The sequence below is a fragment of the Oncorhynchus nerka genome, unplaced genomic scaffold (genome assembly GCF_034236695.1).
Source record: "Oncorhynchus nerka isolate Pitt River unplaced genomic scaffold, Oner_Uvic_2.0 unplaced_scaffold_1248, whole genome shotgun sequence".
Taxonomy (NCBI): Eukaryota; Metazoa; Chordata; class Actinopteri; order Salmoniformes; family Salmonidae; genus Oncorhynchus; species Oncorhynchus nerka.
In genome coordinates, this window is record NW_027040093.1 from 109318 (window position 1) to 115317 (window position 6000).

Genomic DNA, 6000 nt, shown 5'->3' on the forward strand with positions numbered 1-6000 from the left:
TGTACATGGGGACATAGTTCTGTTCTATACTAAATGTTAGAGAGAAGGGTGTACATGGGGTCATAGTTCTGTTCTATACTAAATGTTAGAGAGAAGGGTGTACATGGGGACATAGTTCTGTTCTATACTAAATGTTAGAGAGAAGGGTGTACATGGGGTCATAGTTCTGTTCTATACTAAATGTTAGAGAGAAGGGTGTACATGGGGACATAGTGCTGTTCTATACTAAATGTTAGAGAGAAGGGTGTACATGGGGACATAGTTCTGTTCTATACTAAATGTTATAGAGAAGGGTGTACATGGGGACATAGTTCTGTTCTATACTAAATGTTAGAGAGAAGGGTGTACATGGGGACACAGTTCTGTTCTATACTAAATGTTAGAGAGAAGGGTGTACATGGGGACATAGCTCTGTTCTATACTAAATGTTAGAGAGAAGGGTGTACATGGGGACATAGTTCTGTTCTATACTAAATGTTATAGAGAAGGGTGTACATGGGGACATAGTTCTGTTCTATACTAAATGTTAGAGAGAAGGGGTACATGGGGACACAGTTCTGTTCTATACTAAATGTTAGAGAGAAGGGTGTACATGGGGACATAGCTCTGTTCTATACTAAATGTTAGAGAAGGGTGTACATGGGGACATAGTTCTGTTCTATACTAAATGTTAGAGAGGAGGCTGTACATGGGGACATAGCTCTGTTCTATACTAAATGTTAGAGGGGAGGGTGTACATGGGGACATAGTTCTGTTCTATACTAAATGTTAGAGAGAAGGGTGTACATGGGGACACAGTTCTGTTCTATACTAAATGTTAGAGAGAAGGGTGTACATGGGGACATAGTTCTGTTCTATACTAAATGTTAGAGAGAAGGGTGTACATGGGGACATAGCTATGTTCTATACTAAATGTTAGAGGGGAGGGTGTACATGGGGACATAGTTCTGTTCTATACTAAATGTTAGAGAGAAGGGTGTACATGGGGACATAGTTCTGTTCTATACTAAATGTTAGAGGGGAGGGTGTACATGGGGACACAGTTCTGTTCTATACTACATGTTAGAGAGAAGGGTGTACATGGGGACATAGTTCTGTTCTATACTAAATGTTAGAGGGGAGGGTGTACATGGGGACATAGTTCTGTTCTATACTAAATGTTAGAGAGGAGGGTGTACATGGGGACATAGCTCTGTTCTATACTAAATGTTAGAGAGAAGGGTGTACATGGGGACATAGCTCTGTTCTATACTAAATGTTAGAGGGGAGGGTGTACATGGGGACATAGTTCTGTTCTATACTAAATGTTAGAGAGGAGGGTGTACATGGGGACACAGTTCTGTTCTATACTAAATGTTAGAGAGGAGGGTGTACATGGGGACATAGTTCTGTTCTATACTAAATGTTAGAGAGGAGGGTGTACATGGGGACATAGTTCTGTTCTATACTAAATGTTAGAGAGAAGGGTGTACATGGGGACATAGTTCTGTTCTATACTAAATGTTAGAGAGAAGGGTGTACATGGGGACATAGTTCTGTTCTATACTAAATGTTAGAGAGAAGGGTGTACATGGGGACATAGTTCTGTTCTATACTAAATGTTAGAGAGAAGGGTGTACATGGGGACATAGCTCTGTTCTATACTAAATGTTAGAGAGGAGGGTGTACATGGGGACATAGTTCTGTTCTATACTAAATGTTAGAGAGAAGGGTGTAAATGGGGACACAGTTATGTTCTATACTAAATGTTAGAGAGAAGGGTGTACATGGGGACATGGTTCTGTTCTATACTAAATGTTAGAGAGAAGGGTGTACATGGGGACATAGTTCTGTTCTATACTACATGTTAGAGGGGAGGGTGTACATGGGGACATAGTTCTGTTCTATACTAAATGTTAGAGAGAAGGGTGTACATGGGGACATAGTTCTGTTCTATACTAAATGTTAGAGAGAAGGGTGTACATGGGGACATAGCTCTGTTCTATACTAAATGTTAGAGAGAAGGGTGTACATGGGGACATGGTTCTGTTCTATACTAAATGTTAGAGAGAAGGGTGTACATGGGGACATAGTTCTGTTCTATACTAAATGTTAGAGAGAAGGGTGTACATGGGGACATAGTTCTGTTCTATACTAAATGTTAGAGAGAAGGGTGTACATGGGGACATAGTTCTGTTCTATACTAAATGTTAGAGAGGAGGGTGTACATGGGGACATAGTTCTGTTCTATACTAAATGTTAGAGAGAAGGGTGTACATGGGGACATAGTTCTGTTCTATACTAAATGTTAGAGAGGAGGGTGTACATGGGGACATAGTTCTGTTCTATACTAAATGTTAGAGAGAAGGGTGTACATGGGGACATAGTTCTGTTCTATACTACATGTTAGAGGGAGGGTGTACATGGGGACATAGTTCTGTTCTATACTAAATGTTAGAGAGAAGGGTGTACATGGGGTCATAGTTCTGTTCTATACTAAATGTTAGAGAGAAGGGTGTACATGGGGACATAGTTCTGTTCTATACTAAATGTTAGAGAGAAGGGTGTACATGGGGTCATAGTTCTGTTCTATACTAAATGTTAGAGAGAAGGGTGTACATGGGGACATAGTTCTGTTCTATACTAAATGTTAGAGAGAAGGGTGTACATGGGGACATAGTTCTGTTCTATACTAAATGTTATAGAGAAGGGTGTACATGGGGACATATTTCTGTTCTATACTAAATGTTAGAGAGAAGGGTGTACATGGGGACACAGTTCTGTTCTATACTAAATGTTAGAGAGGAGGGTGTACATGGGGACATAGTTCTGTTCTATACTAAATGTTAGAGAGAAGGGTGTACATGGGGACATAGTTCTGTTCTATACTACATGTTAGAGGGGAGGGTGTACATGGGGACATAGTTCTGTTCTATACTAAATGTTAGAGAGAAGGGTGTACATGGGGTCATAGTTCTGTTCTATACTAAATGTTAGAGAGAAGGGTGTACATGGGGACATAGTTCTGTTCTATACTAAATGTTAGAGAGAAGGGTGTACATGGGGTCATAGTTCTGTTCTATACTAAATGTTAGAGAGAAGGGTGTACATGGGGACATAGTTCTGTTCTATACTAAATGTTAGAGAGAAGGGTGTACATGGGGACATAGTTCTGTTCTATACTAAATGTTATAGAGAAGGGTGTACATGGGGACATAGTTCTGTTCTATACTAAATGTTAGAGAGAAGGGTGTACATGGGGACACAGTTCTGTTCTATACTAAATGTTAGAGAGAAGGGTGTACATGGGGACATAGCTCTGTTCTATACTAAATGTTAGAGAGAAGGGTGTACATGGGGACATAGTTCTGTTCTATACTAAATGTTAGAGAGAAGGGTGTACATGGGGACATAGTTCTGTTCTATACTAAATGTTAGAGAGAAGGGTGTACATGGGGACATAGTTCTGTTCTATACTAAATGTTATAGAGAAGGGTGTACATGGGGACATAGTTCTGTTCTATACTAAATGTTAGAGAGAAGGGTGTACATGGGGACACAGTTCTGTTCTATACTAAATGTTAGAGAGGAGGGTGTACATGGGGACATAGTTCTGTTCTATACTAAATGTTAGAGAGAAGGGTGTACATGGGGACATAGTTCTGTTCTATACTACATGTTAGAGGGGAGGGTGTACATGGGGACATAGTTCTGTTCTATACTAAATGTTAGAGAGAAGGGTGTACATGGGGTCATAGTTCTGTTCTATACTAAATGTTAGAGAGAAGGGTGTACATGGGGACATAGTTCTGTTCTATACTAAATGTTAGAGAGAAGGGTGTACATGGGGTCATAGTTCTGTTCTATACTAAATGTTAGAGAGAAGGGTGTACATGGGGACATAGTGCTGTTCTATACTAAATGTTAGAGAGAAGGGTGTACATGGGGACATAGTTCTGTTCTATACTAAATGTTATAGAGAAGGGTGTACATGGGGACATAGTTCTGTTCTATACTAAATGTTAGAGAGAAGGGTGTACATGGGGACACAGTTCTGTTCTATACTAAATGTTAGAGAGAAGGGTGTACATGGGGACATAGCTCTGTTCTATACTAAATGTTAGAGAGAAGGGTGTACATGGGGACATAGTTCTGTTCTATACTAAATGTTATAGAGAAGGGTGTACATGGGGACATAGTTCTGTTCTATACTAAATGTTAGAGAGAAGGGTGTACATGGGGACACAGTTCTGTTCTATACTAAATGTTAGAGAGAAGGGTGTACATGGGGACATAGCTCTGTTCTATACTAAATGTTAGAGAGAAGGGTGTACATGGGGACATAGTTCTGTTCTATACTAAATGTTAGAGAGGAGGCTGTACATGGGGACATAGCTCTGTTCTATACTAAATGTTAGAGGGGAGGGTGTACATGGGGACATAGTTATGTTCTATACTAAATGTTAGAGAGAAGGGTGTACATGGGGACACAGTTCTGTTCTATACTAAATGTTAGAGAGAAGGGTGTACATGGGGACATAGTTCTGTTCTATACTAAATGTTAGAGAGAAGGGTGTACATGGGGACATAGCTATGTTCTATACTAAATGTTAGAGGAGGGTGTACATGGGGACATAGTTCTGTTCTATACTAAATGTTAGAGAGAAGGGTGTACATGGGGACATAGTTCTGTTCTATACTAAATGTTAGAGGGGAGGGTGTACATGGGGACACAGTTCTGTTCTATACTAAATGTTAGAGAGAAGGGTGTACATGGGGACATAGTTCTGTTCTATACTAAATGTTAGAGGGGAGGGTGTACATGGGGACATAGTTCTGTTCTATACTAAATGTTAGAGAGGAGGGTGTACATGGGGACATAGCTCTGTTCTATACTAAATGTTAGAGAGAAGGGTGTACATGGGGACATAGCTCTGTTCTATACTAAATGTTAGAGGGGAGGGTGTACATGGGGACATAGTTCTGTTCTATACTAAATGTTAGAGAGGAGGGTGTACATGGGGACACAGTTCTGTTCTATACTAAATGTTAGAGAGGAGGGTGTACATGGGGACATAGTTCTGTTCTATACTAAATGTTAGAGAGGAGGGTGTACATGGGGACATAGTTCTGTTCTATACTAAATGTTAGAGAGAAGGGTGTACATGGGGACATAGTTCTGTTCTATACTAAATGTTAGAGAGAAGGGTGTACATGGGGACATAGTTCTGTTCTATACTAAATGTTAGAGAGAAGGGTGTACATGGGGACATAGTTCTGTTCTATACTAAATGTTAGAGAGAAGGGTGTACATGGGGACATAGCTCTGTTCTATACTAAATGTTAGAGAGGAGGGTGTACATGGGGACATAGTTCTGTTCTATACTAAATGTTAGAGAGAAGGGTGTAAATGGGGACACAGTTCTGTTCTATACTAAATGTTAGAGAGAAGGGTGTACATGGGGACATGGTTCTGTTCTATACTAAATGTTAGAGAGAAGGGTGTACATGGGGACATAGTTCTGTTCTATACTACATGTTAGAGGGGAGGGTGTACATGGGGACATAGTTCTGTTCTATACTAAATGTTAGAGAGAAGGGTGTACATGGGGTCATAGTTCTGTTCTATACTAAATGTTAGAGAGAAGGGTGTACATGGGGACATAGTTCTGTTCTATACTAAATGTTAGAGAGAAGGGTGTACATGGGGTCATAGTTCTGTTCTATACTAAATGTTAGAGAGAAGGGTGTACATGGGGACATAGTGCTGTTCTATACTAAATGTTAGAGAGAAGGGTGTACATGGGGACATAGTTCTGTTCTATACTAAATGTTATAGAGAAGGGTGTACATGGGGACATAGTTCTGTTCTATACTAAATGTTAGAGAGAAGGGTGTACATGGGGACACAGTTCTGTTCTATACTAAATGTTAGAGAGAAGGGTGTACATGGGGACATAGCTCTGTTCTATACTAAATGTTAGAGAGAAGGGTGTACATGGGGACATAGTTCTGTTCTAT